Below are 19,555 nucleotides of genomic sequence, written 5' to 3'. Positions count from 1 at the left end.
ATTTTTTTTACGTTTGTTTTTTAGACAGATACAAATTTATTTACCTTTTTATATTTTGAATTTTATTTAGCTCCTATGACACTGCCAGGACAAAGATAAAAAATCACGTTCGCTTTGTCGCACTCATGGTACCGAAGTTGCGAACAACTCGTAAGCTTATGACAAAGATAGATTATTTCGTTCACTATTGTCAATGCGCATGAGTTAGTAAACGTGTGTTTCTTTAAATTTTTGTATGCTCAATATCCATTGTTAATTTCAAAAAGGTATATACATATTAATAAGGACTAATATTTTTTGGAAACCTTTATCTTGCGTCGAGTGTACAATATAGGTTATGGCAATCTATTCGTCCGATCAGTTAACCAATTCCATTAATCTAGACCTAAAATATTGTCTTTAAAACAGATCTGTATAGAAACCACTGTAGCAGCTTAGTAGTTTATGACTTTAATACAATGAAATTTAAATTAAAATTTAAAGAGAACATAAAGTGGTACAAAACTCCTCTAGAAATTAATAAAATGGAAGCAGCGGTGACTGGTGTTAGAGAGCACTGGAAAATTTCATAGAGCAAAATTACTCAACAATAATAGTTCAATTTAAATCATATTAGAGAAAAAGCCAATTCTTAATTGGTTTTACATACTCAGAATAGAGTAAAAAGTCACTCACTCACAGCAGAAACTCGGATTTGAGTAAAATTCACTTACTTCTGTTTCACTCATAAAATAGGGTACTCAAACTAATAGAGTGAAAATTTCACTCAATCACAGGTGGACAGAAATTGATACATTATTGAGTAAAATTTGAGTGAATTTGAGTGATTTTTTTACAGTGTAGTAGTTTTACATGTTCAGTTCCTTACACACATGTTCACAACCTTAATAAATTGGTCAATGAATGATGCCTTCTACTATAAGAGGTGCCGTTCTCCATCTTATATTTTTCGCTTTAAAATCATAGTTTCTATAAAATAAAAGGACAATGCAATTAAAAACTATTTTATTAGTAATTTATGATAATATAATCAGATGAATTCTTCTTTACTGATTCATTTGATTTTGCTCACATTCTAGTTATTAAATTACCAACAAAAAGGGATGGATTTTCTGTCCTTATAATTATTCAGCTTATATCTAAAGCATTTCTTACATCAAAGGCCAAAATCAGATCCATACTAAAACCAGCAAAAAGTTTATTATCAGCCCTTTATATGGATATGTATACACAGCACCGCCGTTGCGTTTCATCAAAGCGTTTGAATGAACAGTGTTTACTGTAGAACCGGAATAAAATATAGATAACAGAGGAATTGATCATAATAAGAAAATGGTAGCTGAAAGGGAGCGCACAGAAATATGATCCAGAAATACTCATCGTGGAGCAGCATCCCGATTGAAAAATATATTCGCATATAAGAGTTGCCTCGTCATACACAATCGAAAATTGTTTTCCTTCCAAACGAATTCAACTACACAAGGTTTATTTACATCAATATCATAAGGAAATAACGCAGATGCATATGTGAGGATATAAAACACCCTGTAGTCTATAAAATTTAATATTTATGCCGGGGTATGCTCCTAACATGATATAATTCATGTAGGCATTACTTTAATCTTTCGACATTTATTGTTTCTCCTCTAAATTATTCGCTACTGAAAATACAAAGTAGGTACTATAGCTCGAATTGCAGGGAATTTTTTTCGTTATGTTTGTTGGTTGTGGTGAACAAACTAACCAAAATATTCCAGTGAATTCCGCACGATTATTGAAAGCCAAGGTATTTAAGAGGTTTTTATTTTTGTTATAAGAAGAAAATCATTTACTGATTTTATTTTTATATATTTGTACAATATTGGAACCACTTAAAAGAAATGGGGACTACTAGTGTGTTTTATTCCAATAATTAATAATAAAACAATGATTACATTCTTTACGCAAATAAAAGGGACATCGATATGAATGAACATTAAAAAATTGAATTTGGAGGAAGTATACAGGGTGGGCCTCCAATAACACCTCGGTAGCTAGGGACCAAACGGCAAACGTTATAAAAACCTGTTTAGGTGGGTACGTGTAGGTTGATTACGGCTACATTTTAAAAATATTTTCAAATGTACAAGGTGTCCAGGAAAAGCGTACCATATCAAAGTTATGTGTTATTAAATAGAACACCCTGTATTGTACTGCATTTTTGAAAGCACCGTAAAAAATTGGTGAATTTTATTTAAGGTTCTGCATATCTAGGACTAGTTGTTTGTGAGATACATATTTCAATTTTAGTGAAAATGCAGGCTTAGCGTAGAAATTTGATATTAGCAATAAAAAATAATTTTAAGGAAGCAGCTTTGGAGAGTGTGTTTTAGATCCTTGCAGTTATATATTATTATATTTGTCGTCACTTCGTATTGTACAGGGTGTTCAAAAAACTGCTGAATACTTCTCTCAACTTTAAACAGCAATAACTTGATTATTTTAAATGGGACACCCAGTATACTTTTACTTTGGAAGTTAGGAAATTTGAAACTATTTCAAACTGTGTTTAGGTTCCCTATACCTATCTCTAACGGTATTGGAGATATTTTGCAGATAGTCTTCATCGAGGTCTTTATTGAATTGGTTTGGATAAGTAGGAATGGTGCATGTCAGTGGCCACCTAGGTATCCAGACCTCACCGTGATGGACTTCTTTGTTTCGGGGTATATAATCAATCTTGTACACAGTGTTCTACCTACTACTTGCGATGATATGAAGGAAAGGATTAGAGATGCACTTGCCACAATCACCCCATATATTTTAAGGAATGTCAGAATATCATTTGAAGGTAAAATAAGATGCTGTATTCAAGAGAATGGTTATCAATTCGATCATCAATTAAAATTTTTATTTGTTTCTTCTAAAAGTTAAATTTCCGTTAATAAATATATTTTATATTGTTCCTAATTAATTTAATTTAGTTACGTACAACAAACATATTTATATAAAATGAATAAGTTTTTATAATTATTCTGCTTATAAAATATTTTTTTTTATTAGAAAACTTTCTTGAATATTGTCATGATTGACGCTATACCTATTCAATAAAGACCTCGATGAAGACACGTGGCTACATCTAACAAAAAAATTCGATAAAAAAATTAAACGGCACAAATATTTCCAATACTGTTAGAGATAAGGTGTGTATCCTACCCAAAGTAGAAATATACTGGGTATCCCAATTAAAATAACCAAGTTATTACTGTTTAAAGTTGAGAAAAGTATTCAGCAGTTTTTTGAACACCCTGTACAATACTAAGTGACGACAAATATAATAATTTATAACTTCAAGGATCTAAAATACACTCTCCAAAGCTGCTTATTTAAAATTATTTTTTAATTGCTAATATTAAATTTCTACGCTAAGCCTACCTTTTAACTAAAATTGAAATATCTCACAAACAATAAGTCCCAGGTATGCAGAACCTTTAATAAAGTTTACCTTTTTTTTATGGTTCTTTCAAAAATGCAGTAAAATACAGGATGTTCCATTTAAAAATACATAACTTTGATATGGTATGCGTTGTATATTTCGCTCATATAAAGATAGAATCATTAATAAAATAATAAAAAAATCATACTTTGTCGTTTCGTGAACAATAAAATATAAATATAACTCACTAAAATCATATTTATTTTATTTACACTATCTTTCTATGGGGTTCCCGTAGGCTTATTGTAATTTAATTTCATTGTTGTTTGCGGCTTTCAAGGCCTCTGCAACGCCTACGTTTCCCGAATACAAGATGTACTATTACGGGGGTCCTTTTTTGCCAAGTTTTAAACAAACAGTACAATAACCCGAATTTTGTCACGCTGCCGGGTCGGCCCTCTAAAAAATGACCCATTTGACCCAGCGCCACAATACACAATGCGTAATATACATTAGGGTCAATAGATGTAATAAATGGAATGCTGCAAACATCTCGACTCGGCAATACCTTCACGTCCCGGCGACACTAAGAAGCTTTCTGCCGTAAATGGCTTTCCAAACGAGTTCTGTATTTTATTGTCATTTTTTCATTTTTCCCCTTTGTTAGCGAAACCTCATTTTCTTAGGAAATGCCTACCTGCGTCAGCGAATACGCTTATCCCGAGGATTTGATTTGCAAAAATGGAAAACAAAACGCGTCACGTTTACTACATCCACTGACATGAAAGATTACCCTTCAAATTCCATAAGAAACTGATAGAAAAAGTTGACATGGCTATACAGGTATTTTTTTTATAAATTCTGCTTAAGTGAAAAGGACGGTAAGTAATATAACAGAGCTATTTAAATATTTGACATGGTTACGATGGTGGTTCATAATATACTTACGTGAATATAATTCAAAACAATTAGTTCAAATCTCAGTATTGTTATATTAGAATTACGTAATTTCTAAACTGTTTTTAATGACGTAAAATCTACGTAAAAGTGATGTAATTGGGGAATGAAACGACGTTTTACATAAGGTCATAATAAGCATCCCATTTACAATTCCCGCCCACACGTTCACGGAAAACCTTTGCTGGAAATTGGTTCTCTCTGGATAACATTTTTCTTTGTAAATTTTTTATTTTCCGACTGTTGCTGCAAGAGCCATTAGCAGAACTGGACTCTGTTTTCTAGTTTTAGTTTGAACATGTTGCAAGTGAATGGAATCCAACTGATTTTCATGAAATATCCTTCACATTACAATAAGGCTTACGTTCTCCTGACGCGATTTCCCAGGTACTAATCATGGGATCTTCTTGGGCAAGATTTATTTAATTTCTTCTTCATTCATTACATTAATTCTTAGTTTTCCGCATGCCCCTCACGATGTCTATGCCAATCACCTTTGAACAAGAATTAATGAAACTTCTGAATTTGGTGTGGGCTCATTGGAGAAAGCATTCTTCATATAATCGAGAAGCAGCAGATGTAGTTTGAAAACACTTCCCGTAAATAAGAAGCGTATGGGCTATGTCCGCTTATTAAATAATAATTTTAAAGAATTAACAACTGACAGACCAAAAAAACGCCGACATACATAAAACAACAAAAAAAATATAGCCTTGCATATGGAACAAAACCGAATTACTACAATTAATATTCAATTTAATATTTCTTCTCTCTTGTTATTGGGAATTTCAAAAATGGTTATATGAAAGAGTTGTCTCTTTTAGTGAGTAGAATACAAGATTAAAGTTATACAGGGTGGTCCGAATTTTATGCAGGAAACTTCTAGGGCAGATAGAACTCTTTAAAATAATATGTGTTTGCCTTATAAACATTGGTCATGAACGGCACCGTTTTAGAGATACAGGGTGTTGAAATTGTTAAAAAAAATTGATTTTTTGTTTATATCACCGGAATCTATTAACCGATCTAAATAAAATTTGGTACAGATAATGTGTATGATAGTAGGCCTTACATTCCCTAAAATATGAGCTTTAAAGATTCAACCAGTGGTGTACAACTGGACAGGGGTCACACTTTTTTACAAAAAAACTACGCCACTGCATTTTCTACAAGTTATTGTAACGGATTTATATTATAATGCACAAAATACGTAAAAAAGGTAACTTTTTTCCCTAAGATTCGCCGTTCTCAAGTTATTCATACCAATACAATCCCCTCGTGCAGACATTTCTACCCATAATATTACAATAATATTTATGTTTATGGTATAAAGTAAGTGCAATTTGTAAGCACAACAACAAAATTCTTTCAACTTGTTTCCACACCACCTTAGTTCCTTACGCATTTTAATTTCCCCTGGAAGCCTAACCCACTATCTTTACAAATAAGGACAACTTAAATCAAAATAATAATAAATGTACATTTACCAAAGGCGAAGGGTAGTGAATTTTCACAACCTGCATATTTGGTCAGAAGAAAATCCTCATGAAATTCGTACAAGATCTTTTCAACACGAATTTTCTGTGAACGTGTGGCTCGGAATAATTCGCAATAAAGTTTGTGGACCTTTCTAAACCCGTCTAAATTCCCAGTCATTTCTAAACTTTCTAGAAAACCATCTATTTGAATTATTAGAGGATGTTCCATTAAAGCTGGATACAATGGATGGTGCTCCTGCGCATTCTGGGAGAGTAATATAAGAATGGCTTAATTAAAATTATTTGGGTCGATGGATAGGTAGAAGACTAAATGCCAATGTCAACCATAATTATGCAGAGGGTTCAGTGTCTTGGCCAGCCAGATTGACATATCTAAACCCCCTGGACTTCTATATATGGGGTTATCTGAAAAGTAAAGTTTATTCTACTCCAACAAGACCACAACTACTGCAACGAATAGAAGACGAGTGTAATACAATTGTTGTAAATACGTAACGTTAATTTTGTTTCTTGTTTAGTTGCTGCTGCTTGGTAAATATATTTTATTATTATGTTGTTCTTATTTGTCGAGTATTAGGCCTCCAGGGAAAACTAAAACACGCCAGGAACACTACCTCACTGGTGGTGTAGAAAGGAGTGTAAATAATTTTGTTGATGTGCTTACAAATTGCACTTACTTTTAAGCATAAGCATAAATATTCTTGTAATATGGTTAGAAGTGTCGGCCAATAGGCAAAGTACTGGTTTGAATAACTTGAGAACGGGGAATCTTAGGGAAAAAATTAAAGTTACCTTTTTTACGTATTTTGTGCATTAGAATATAAATACATTACAATAATTTGTAAAAAATGCAGTGGCGTAGGTTTTTTTGTAAAAAAAGGGGGTGATCCCTGTCCAGTTGTACACCACTAGTTGAACCTTTAAAGCTCATATTTTAGGAAATGTAAGGCCTACTATCATACATTATCTGTACCAAATTTTATTTAGATCGGTTAATAGATTCCGGAGATATAAACAAAAAATTAATTTTTTTTAACAACTTCAACACCCTGTATCCCTAAAACGGGGCTGTTCCAGACCAATGTTTATAAGGCAAACACATATTATTTTAAAGAGATCTATATACCCTCGCAGTTTCCTGTATAAAATTCGGACCACCCTGTATAATCCACCTTAAAAATAACTCTGCATTGTGTTAATGTTTCGAAAAATCATTCTTTTTGAGTTATATAAATTTTTTTTTAAAAAATGTCTATTTAAGTAGGTTTGATAGTTTAAATTTGTTTGTTTTCTTCTGCTTCCACAGCAAGAGATATCAGTTATGATATATGTGGGGCACAACCATGTATAGTCTTTCCGAAGTCAGTTGTACATGTAAAAAAAACGCCTGGCAATAAAATTTAATGAGTTTCATAGCCGTCCCTAAAAAAGTTTTTTGCTAAAGATCAAAAATTATAATAATTTGTAGATGTGTAGAAAATTTCAATTATATGTACATTTGGCCAAGAACATATTTTAATTATTTATGTCCTCAAACAATTTTATTAAATTGGTGGTAGATTTCGTTTTGTTCCGTTTCAAAGGGTCTCCAAAATTCCATGTTGTGATAATATTAGTAAACCAAATATCCCTCCTATTTCTCCCTTTCGCAATTGTAATATTACCTGAATCACACCAAATTCCGCATTGCTGCACTGCACTGCTGGGCAATTTATCAACCTCTTGTCAACTGCTGAGATTTATTGACCAGTAGCCCAATGCAGCTGTGTTTGTTTTCCTTTACCCGCGCTCGCATTCTTCAACTGGGCGTATACATTTCTACCACATCCACGTTTAGTTCGACCAGACCTGTATATGGGTATGGCTAAATAAATATGGAAACAAGTTTTTCAAATATTTCAATGCCGAGTTGCTGCATTAGCTACCGAACCTGGTACATACTGTCAACCTCTTGGTTCTTCAATTGATATCGGAAAGACTATACTTATGTGGGTATGGCCACTAACGAGTGGTATGACGTCACAACATATTTTCATTAACTAATTCAGAGAAACTGTTTAAAAAATTCAGATTTTTTGCTCTTTATCTATAATATATTGTTGTGAAATTATATAATTTTGTCAATATTGTTGTGTAATAATATTTTTTGCCAAAGTTGTGTTTGTTTGTGTTGTGTGTTGTGTTCTTTGTTTTGTTTGTGTAAATAATTTTTTTTTATGTTGGTTAGTTGCTGATTGTTAAATACAAACCTTTCTTTGTCTCACCGTGTACCCCTTTTCCCTTGCCAGCTGATGTTAGTTGCTTGTTTTATTGTTAGTGATCTCAGGAGTCGGTTCTATTAATTTTAATGCACAAACAAGTACAATGCAACACACCAAAAAAAAATAGAGATTAAACTTTAATACAATCTTTATTCCAAAAATTTTGTAGGTTGACTTAAAACTTGCAACTTTTAACTCAAATTGTGAATATCTTCCTTAACAATAATAAAGAATATTTTATTAATTTTGTTGTTTTTTCTTATCTAATACAATTAAATACAATACAAGGATTGTTTTTATAATTCAAGAAAATTTTACTTTATTTGTATTTACTTTAAATTATTCATTTTTTAATACATCTCTTTGTATTGCATTTTGACTATCTTACAGAGCATAATTTCTTGTTTACTGACAGAAAATTCAACTCTAATTCAATATGGCTGTCCCTATTGATAGATTTGTTCGAGCTCGAAAGTTTTTAAAAATATGATTGTTTGGCTTGTATTTATTTTTATTCAGGTAAGTTCTATAGTTTATTCTGCATCCTTTTTCTTAGGTTTGATGCGATAGAAAAATATTATTTATAGGTTATAGCTATCTGTTTTGTTTATAGTGCACTTTATTTTTGTTTTAGGTACCTGGTATTTGCTAACTTGAAATTTTCCTTGTTGGAAACCGCGTAGATGTCCTGTATACCATTTATGGGGCCACTGGAAACCTCTTTGGATTGCTTACAACTGGTAACGGAAATTTTCTTTTTGATGGCAAATTTCTTTCTTGTGGTTTTGAGAACAAACAAACTTTTAACTTTTCTGGTAAGTTTAATTTTGTTACTTGACTATTTCTTTCTTGTGCAAATTTAAATTTCTTGGAGCTGCCTCTCTACTCTGCATTCTCCAAAAACCCAAGCCGTAACCAATTAATAAACTTTTGTTTTTCATCCTTTCTGGATTATTCTGCTCCTATTTTTGTTTAAGGTCCCTTCACAGAATTTTCAGTCCTTGGATGTCCTTTTTTTAACAACACTTTTCACTACACTCCGTATAGCTAATACATTTTTTACAAATGTCCTTTTATTTTAACTTACAATTCTATCACTAATTATTAAAATATTCCTTATTTTATGTTTTTTATAGGTCATCTCCATGTACTTGTAAAGCCAACTTTAGTTTTGACATTTTTGAAAAATTATAATTTAATTTGACAATTGATAAAAATTTTTGATATTACTTAATTTCAATTGAGACATCTTCTGTGCAGTTACTCGTCTTCCCAGGATATGTATACCAGATTCATCTATAGATTTTGAGCTTATATTTGATATACGTCACTCTAGGTTTAAATTCTGTTTTCTCAATGTGTGTTAACAAGTATCGATGTCATGCATTCTTTTGAAAAAATTATTTTGTACTTGTGAATTAAATTAAAATTATCAATTTTATACCATGTGATATCCTTAATTGTTACTTGATTTATATTCAGAATCTTTATATTAACAATTTTATACTATTTTGTGGTTAATATAATAATAGTTAATTTTTATATATGATCCAAAGTTCGGTCAGGTAATTTTTCATTTGTGATTCTTTGTGTGCATTTCCAATTTGTTACAATATGTATACTTCCTGAATGTAAATTGTAAAAAATATATTAAATGAGCCCATTTATGTTAAAGAGTCTCCAGACATATCATCTAAATGTCGCTTATTTTGCATATAATGCATTAGATATCAATTACATAGGTGCCATATTTTCCCTCTTTTATTTCTGAAATTGCATGTTAAATAATATTTCATTAAATAATTGAAAATAAAATATTTACCTATATCCCCTTTTAAAACACGTTTAACGCAGGCAGTGCACATTTTTTTATTTCATATGAAAAGGAAAGTAGAGCGAAAAATAGACACGTATTTTCGCTTTTTTCGATTTGCTGTTGCTTTCACCGAGAAAATAATTTTTCTTTTATAATTTTAAACTATCAACACTGGGTAAATCTGGGTAACACCGCCGAGAAGACCATTCCCAACGAAACTATGGCTATATTTGTTTATCATGCCTATTTTTCTATTCGTTTCTGTCATACTCATTTGTCCGCCTATCTGAAACCCAATTTTTGCCAGGTGTGGATATAACTGCATCACCATAAATTTGGTATCAATAGTGAACAAAGAATCAAATTTATGCATAAAACTACTCACTTTTAATATTCTGTTAAAAGAGATCTATAAATGCGCCATCTATAAATTTTTCTACACATGAATGCTAAAATAGTTCCAGGACACCGATAGATGGCGCTGTAACTTTTCTATGGAATTTATATTAAATTAATTGATGTTAATTATATTTTCTAAAGCTTTTAGGTTCTGTGTTAACACAACAAGTGTAAATAATGTGTCCTATGCTTTATATTGATTTCTATAATAAGGTAGATTTTTTTTATTGATAATGTAAATGATTCCAACCGCAGACACTCGAATCGCAACCGCCACGAAATTTTTTCATTTAACGCACATATCGATTCCGTGCAAAAAGTAATCCATCAGTCCGAATTGTATTCGAACGACGCCGACTTCTTAGCATTTAAAAGGGTCTCCGGTATCGCCGGTATCTCCCCCTAACGTCCATAATCCATCCGTCGTAAAGCGTAACGACATCGTAGAGCGCGTTGAGACAGTTACGGATTTACGGTGATATGCCTCTAACAGACTTGAATAAGTTAGCTTCTGGTTTTACAGCCTTAATTCCGACGCCGATAGCCTTACTACCTTCATCCCGATTCCCGAACACGTTTGCTGATGCCCTCATTGTAATTTGTGATGCTCCTGATGACTCTCTTATTACGGCCGTAATTTTAATTCTCCGGTGCGAGAACATCCCATTGTTTTTCCTCCATCAAATGAACTATTTATGAATTTGGAAAAAGCTTACAGCAATTTCGGAATAAGAAAATAGGGGAAAGGAAAATTTTCAATTGATCCATAAATTGTTATTTTTCGATTTTCGAAACGCTGATTCCTCCTTCTTCTATTTTAGAAAAAATTAATTAATTAATAATATTAACTATAAATGTAAGCCGACCTTGTGCATCTTGTGCACGTGCACGGCCAGAATGCTTCGGACTCAATACATGTGTGAAACGCATCTCTAATTGACTGACGTTCCACGTGCAAAAGGCATTTTAAAGGTTACGGGATGTTCACCTGACATATTTATTTATTTAGAAATTACAATATCCATCGGGACAGAGTCCCAGTTACAAGATAAAGTAAAACCTTAAATAAATTTAAAAAGAAAAAGACAAACTAACATTAAATATAAAAATATTAGTACTACACAAAATAGAGCAATCAAAATATGAGATATAAAATCCAGACAAAAGAACTTAAATATAAACAATAACAAATAAAACAAATAAGCTAACTAACATATTCAATATAAGGATTACCTACATTTGCTAGGCAAACAATTTTTTTAGGTCATTCATAGAATGAAAAAATATATCAAGTCGAGCTTCATACTTTTGATAAATGGAAATCATTTGGTATAGGGGAGATGTCATTAGTAAATTAATACGAGGTCTGGGTAATTGTAAAGCAGCGTGAAATCTAGAATTAAATCTAGGAACATCATATAAAATCCTTGAGACTGACGAGTCTGCATTTATAGTGTTACTTATAATTTTAAAAAGGAATATAATTGGAAACATAATTCGCCTGCGGCAGAGACTATTAAAATTAAAATAAAACAGCAATAATTCTTGAAGTGTACTACGGGGAAGATAAAATTCATAACTAATTGAATAGTCTTTAAAAATCACCGTTGTACTTTCTCTAATTGAATATTATAAATATTATAAATGGGACTCCAAACAACCGATACATATTCAAGTTTGCAACGCACAAATGCTACATACAATATATTTAGAACCTTTACGTTTCGAAAGTACTTAGAGTTACGCAAAATAAAGCCTGAATTCTTATAAGCAGATTTAGTTACTATACTAATGTCTTCGTCAAACAATAATCTAGTATTAAATGTGACACCAAGGTCAGTAAATTGCGTATCTCTATTTAAAAAATATTCACAAATTTTATAAGCAGAGTCTAGATAAGTTTTGCGTCGAGTGTAGAGGTGGTTTAAAATCTTATGAGCTTTGACCTTCATATGCGCAGAAACATAATTCCGACCGTCGCCTAAATTATTCTACGTCCTAAAAACATTACATCTATTATTCACAGTTTATCTCGAGCTCTCGTAGCGTAAATAAGCCCTTGATCCGATTACAAATATAATAAAATGCCCTATTGTTTATTATTTTAATTTAAGCAATAAAAATATATATAACGAACGTTCGCCAGTTGACTTTATTGATGCCCAATGCCCTAGTTCATTTCTGGTTGTAATGAGGCACGTGGTTTAATTCTGAGTCAATGTTTTCACAACGTGCTTATTAGAAGAATTATGCGGATACGCCACGCCTTTCGCGCATTTCGCGGCTCATGAGATATTAAAACACCTCTAAGACATGATTTTACATTTGCTTACATTCGGAGGTAGATGATTATTAGCTTAACACCAACTGTATAGTCTCTGTTAAAGATTATCTTGCAATCTAGTACAATCAGTAGAGAATTTAAGGAGGCTTATCTGATTTGGAATTGACAAACAAATATTCATAAATAAATTAATATAAGCTTAATATAAAGAAAATTCTCAAAAAAAATTATTATTATTACTAGTTTGAATACCTAAGAGACGAGATAATAATAAAATAATTTTTCACGATTTAGTATAGAATGCGCAACAATTGACGAACAGTTTCCACAACAACTTGTATAAATAGAAAACCGATATCTAAGGAACCATATGACAGCTCGTAGAAATCGATTGGGTACTTGTAAGGTGCATAGTTTATAATAATTCTCCTTCAAACTGCAGTCGTTGACTAGTAGTAGTGAAAAGGGGCCGCCTCAGCCTGGCAATTAGGGCACAAGTGGACCCTTCTTGCCTACCCCGCCGTCCCATCACCTGTCCACTCTCTGATGAACGCCAGGATTTTGGTCCATGGAAGGTCTCTCACCTCAACCCCTTGCAGCTCTTCAGCACCAAAGACTATGTTTTATTCTCCCAAAGGCTGCACCAATGTCCTCCTCTTCTCCACATTTCGGGCATAGAGGGTCCTCCTCAATTCCTATTAAACTTAAATGCCTCCTAAGTCTGCAGTGACCTGTCAGAACCCCCACCATTTGGTTTAGGGCTCTTCGACTGAGGCTCAGCAGCCATCTCGTCTTTGGTCCTGCCCTACATCCTCTATTTCTCCTCCAATTCTGATCTAGTTTGATAGGCCCATTTGTTGAGGGCCCCATTGATGTTGTCGTTGACTAGCTTAACCTTCATATGCGTGATAGCGGCAACGCCACGATTCTCGACATAGCGTATTATTTGAAATTGATTTGAAATGATGTATATTTCAAGCTTAGGCATCCAAACCAACAGAATGATCGAACGCGAGCGAGCGAACGTCGAGCCGTATGCGCCAGCCAAGTGTAACGTTGCTAAATCTAAAGGCTTACTACTTTAGTCACTAGCGAATCTACAGAAACTCTCATTTGACTTTAGACGTACCCGATAAACCTCCTTAACTTCTAAGAACAACTTCAGGTCGTCCGCAAGAGTAAATAGTTGTTATCTATGCAATCAGTCAAGTCATTAATAAAAATAAGGCCCCAGTATTGACTCTTGCGGAACTCTTGAAGATTGATGGAATTTACATGATTGAAAGTCACGATACTGCACAAATTGATTCGTATTACTAAAATAAGATTTAAACAAAGATAATAAATTATGATCAAGCTGATCGAAAGCTTGGGTATACCCAACATCAACCTAACTTCCTGCATCCAAAGCTTCAGCAAAAAATTGGGTTTCCTCAACTAGATTTGAGGTAGTTGGACGACCACTCATAAATCTATGTTGTATCAAGGTCGTGGATGGGAAAGACCGCAATATGTGTCCCTCTCCATGTTTCACGTGCAGTTTTTGAATTTTTAGATTCCAACTTTCCAGAACGGTGGATAGGACGAAATGGCCCTGTACGTTGGTCAATACGAAGTCCGGATATTAACCCTCTGGACTTTTTTGTTTGTGGGTGTATGAAACTGAATATGCACCGAACGCCTATTGTCGAAGCAACAGATCTTCAACAGCGTATTTTTGCTGCAGCTAATGAAATTCTACAAATGCACGTATGCGGACTAATTTTGATCGTCGTCTGGAAGCATATTTATTAGCATATGATAACAACTTTGAACAATTTTTGTATCGTCTATTAGTAAGTAATTCGTTTATTCGATTAATTTTTATACTTTTAAAAGAGATTTGAATAAATTTCAACATTTTCAAATACAAAATTTAAACCGTCAGCGCTTTTGCAGTGCGGCGCGCGGCAGCTGCGATATCAAAGGTACAGCTGGCTGCCGCACCAGGAACAGCTTTAAATTTGTTTAAACCTTCATCAGAATTTTTCAATTTTTTCAATATAAAACGTAATGTTTTAGAGTAATTTAGACCATAAGTTGCTTAATAAAAGTTGCTCATTTTCGTGCCCTTTCAAGGAAAGCATTTATTTCCGAAACATCCTGTATTCACGATAATGCGAAAATGAAAACAAAAGAATTGAAATTAAAAAATATATAAACTATGGGCAGATCGTCTTTTTTACTATTTTTAATAGTCATATTTTAGTCATATCTTTTCTAAAAAGCAATGCATATTTTATTGAAATGTGGTACTAGTAAGTTTTTGAGGGTGCTAAATATGTGAGTATTATTAGTTTTGGCCGTCTGCTAGAGGTCGCTAACTACTGTCACTGCGAGTAGCATCTCATGACATAACTGTTTTGAGGTTAGATATTTTATATTGTTTATTAAGACATGATATAAGTAGCACAATGTACACAAAGAAAGTATTCTATTTCACATCACCAAAAATTCACAGTTTTTTAGAACAACATAATTAATTGACTATTTCAAAGTCAATCAGCTCCTTCTTCTTCATGTGCACAGATTTTAGGTCATCAGCATACATTAAATAATGCTCTCGCCAGTTAATATTCGATATAATATCATTAACAAACACTGTGAATAAGCGTGGGCCCAAAATATATCCTTGAGGTGCACTAGATCTCCACATGAACCTTTTAGACCTGAATCCATGGAAGTAAACACACTAGTATCGATTCTGTTCTGTTCCTAGACATGTTGCGTTTTGAACTTTTCCACGTTATGTGATTTTTTATGTTGCATCGTCGAAGCACCGATGTTTCCTGATTACATCGTCGCCGTTTAAAGTCAAAACGTTATTAAATCCAGCCATTAAACGGATGGTTATTACTGCAAATTAAAGACTAAATTATGCACCATAAACATTTACGACCCGATATGACGTGTCGCAGACTAACACGTAAGTAACTTAACAATTGAGTTATTAATCAAAATAGGGTTTGATATGAACGCTAATAACACGTTGGTTTTACAGTAATTTTTTGTCGAGATAATTTTAATATATTACCCTTAAAACAACAAATACAAAAGGCAGTGAATTAGATAACGTATCTTTATTATACTGGGGCTATAAAAATGTCTGAGGGCGTAGAGAGAGAACGAAATGTTACAGGAAAAGGTATGAAAAGCAGACGGTAGGTAGTTGAGTTATACATAATATACATAGCCTTCACTGACCAGTAATTTTGTTTGGAACAGTCATTTTATTACCTTCGCGTTGGCAATGGAATTTTAGTAAAATTAAAAATAACTGAAACAATAAGATCAAGACTACATTAAAACGTAACATTTCAAACGATCGGATTATCTCAAGTGTGAACGCAATGGCTTATTACTGTTTATTGTTGTAAACAAATCATTATGGCTGATGACCAGTGGCGGTTTTACCGAGAGCTGCGGAGCTGCAGAACACACATTTTTCAGTAGCGTTCGTTGCCCGTGTCTGTTATTATTTCTATTCAATTTCTGCTACTTATCGTTTTGTTGTTTTCTATTTGCTACATTTAAGTAGTACATATTTCATAGCTAAACTTTTTTGACACTTCTTCGGATTACTGATAAACTGTAGCAATAACAAAATTTTGAGGTTAATAATATTTTTATTTCAAAGTGTATTATTAATCCATACAAGATGTTTCATTTTCGAAGTGGGATTCGAAATGAAGATGGGTTATGGACATATTCTTTTCAATCTTGCATTGAGCAATTTCTAAAGAGATTTCCAGACGGAAACATTGACTATAACACTTTCTTAAACCAGAATTGTACTATTGTCAAAAGATTTGAAACCAAACACTGCCCTTGCAAAGGAAAATCTATGGGCAAACCAACTGTGCTTACAGAATATGTATAATAAAAAGCAACGGATAAATCAAAGTCCTACAAAATCTGTATCAAAGTTGTCTGGTCAAACAGGTAATTTTTTTGTTAAGTTCTCATATTTAGTTTCTGTTTTTAAAATATTTCAACTTTTAGCTCTGAAATTTTTATTTGAATTTAAGATTAGATTGAAGAAAATTTTCAATTTAGGACTTTCATTTGGAACAAGTTATAATGCTTTTAAAACTGCATTTTACATCAAGATAAACAAGGTAAATGTTGTGCAGGAGTTATTTTCTATAGACTATGACAGCCAATTACAATACTGTGGGTGGTATACAGGGTGTCTCTGAAAAGGATGGACAACGCTTGACCACAGATTCCTTGGATGAAAATAATACCATTTAGCCTAACTTACCTATATACAAAAGTGCTCGTCTACTGAGGTATAGCCTTCTAAATATAGAATAGATAACCTAGTTTTTTTTAAAATAATTTGAAAACTAGTTTTCTTAGAAACTTCAAATTTGGTACACTTACTTTTTATACAAGCGCATTACAACACATCACATTAAAAAATTATAACTACACATTTTTAGTCTTAGTATTATCAATCAATAAAATAAAAATCAACACTAATTTTTAAATAAACAATATCAACTAATACTGTAAGTAAACATTAACATTTTAAATAAACCTAAATTGATATTTATAATCACATTAAAATAATATTACAGTAAATGCTCAAAGTGATTTGCTTGTTCTTAAACGCAAGCATTAGTTCTGCGAAAATTAAAATGAGTTTTATCCATTAATTGTGCATTACCTCTCATAACATTAATTTCATGTTGTATTATTTCCCATTAATCATTTTCTTTATTTACTGAAAAGTTATAAACTGTGGTCTTCAATACTCCCCAAAGGAAATAATTACATGGATTTAGATCAGGGGATCGAGGTGGCCATTTTAAAGGGGCATTATTCCTCTACCTATCCACCTGTTAGGATAGTAACCTGTCATAACTGGTCTATTAACGGAACTTTTTGAAAGCCGACCTCTGCCGCTAAACGCATTGTATTTACTTGAGGAATTTCTTCGACCCTTTCCAAAATTTGTTCCTCCAGGCGAATAGTTCTTTCAGCATATGTTCGAACAGTAGCACAACAATTTTCTTCACAACAATCCAAAACTAATAACATATCAGTTTGTTCAGCAAAAGTATAAATTGCAATAAAAAAAATAAGCTAAAATTAAATAGACTGTTCTAATTATCTTAAACTGATTTTATATTATTTAATGTGTAAAAAATGTCAATTTTACTCGAAATCCATAAACGATATCAATGTTTTGTAAGAGGCAAAAAGTCTTCTAAAATAGTGCTTATTTTTAAAAATATAAATTCTCGTCGTCATTGGAGTACACAAAAAAAAAGTTACTGGATAGCCAGGCACTAGAAAGAGAACATCCTATACACGTATTCTCACCAAATTCTATATTTACATTGCCCTTATATAAAAAAATGTGTATACCAAATTTGAGGTTTATAAGAAAAACAAAATTTTCAAAATATTTGAAAAAACTAGGTTATCTGTTCTATATTTAGAAGGCTATATCTCAATAGGCGTGCCTTTTTGTATACAGGTAAGTTAGGCTAAATAGTATTATTTTCATCCAAGGAACCTGTGGCGTTGTCCATCCTTTTCAGGGACACCTTGTATATGTAGAAAACATGAATAATAATTGTTGAACTTGTCGTTTTTCACTGACCAAGTATGGTTTGATATATCAGGTTCTGTAAGTAGCCAAAATTATAGAACTTGGGCTGCAGAAAATCCTTACCCATTTGTAGAAGGATTTTATGATAATCGAGAGACTAGTCGACAGTTGTGGCCAACAAGGTCATCGCATCTAACTCCTTTAGATTATTTTTTTGTTTGGATATCTGAAATGCGCAACATCGAAGAATTATAGGCAGCAATTATTCGAGAAATTAACAATATAACAGAACAACAACTGCAAAATGAGTATGAAAATATGGATAGAAGAGTAAATTTGTGCTTACGACATTATTTTCAACATAACATGCAATATTTTTATGGCAGATATGGCGTATAGCTTGCGAATTTATGGGTTTGAATTTATTTTATATTGCAGCGAAGAGCAATGGTTTGGTTTGTAAATTAATGTAACTTTTTCTTAATGCTATTTTATCTGTAATAAAAAGCAAACTGTCTATGTTTATTTTACTCTGGACTTAAATAAAAAATAATAATGTGTTCTCCTTTTAATAAAGTTAAAAGCATTTCAACGAAAAAACAGAAGTGTGTTTCGGAAGTATCTAATACTAAATTATATGTATTAAGTTTAATATCGATAGTTCATGTCCATGAATTGTTGGTTGCCTATGCTCGACGGTCACGAGGCTTGTAAACATATGTGAAGGTTCCTTATCTGATATTATGAATGTAATTAGTGGAAAAAGTCAGAAAATGTGTGTAAAATTACTAAAAAGTTTGCTGCGTCATAATTGTCGACGAAATATATAAAGACATTTTTGAAAATGAACAAAAACAAAGATATTTCAAGGTATCGACATATTGTTTTTAACTCATTGACTACAATATTGTTTTCCATGGATCACCACTGCAAATTATGAGAAGAAAATGAATATAATAATGTTGATTCTGTATAATAATAATAGTAATATTAATATATTTGTTCAGTATTGTCATATAATTTATGAAATAATAGTGTTTTAAGAATACAAAACACCATTTTAAAAATATAAAACACAATCATTTTATTAATCTCGTAATATTCGTACGTCTGAAAGCAGTAAAATTGTAACATGGATAAACTATGATAAAAAATAATTCCAAAATTAAACTAATTATTATAACTTCAAGAAGATATCACTGATTTCTATTAACACTGAGACTCGTAGCGTTTCTACATACAAACTGGATTTCAAGATTTCTGATATTGTTTACTTAAACAGGTTTACTCGAAATGTCCTCGAATATTGCAAAGTTCAATAT

This window comes from Anoplophora glabripennis, unplaced genomic scaffold, assembly GCF_000390285.2.
Source record: "Anoplophora glabripennis isolate ALB-LARVAE unplaced genomic scaffold, Agla_2.0 scaffold157, whole genome shotgun sequence".
Classification (NCBI taxonomy): Eukaryota; Metazoa; Arthropoda; class Insecta; order Coleoptera; family Cerambycidae; genus Anoplophora; species Anoplophora glabripennis.
Note: the sequence above shows the minus strand (reverse complement) of the source record.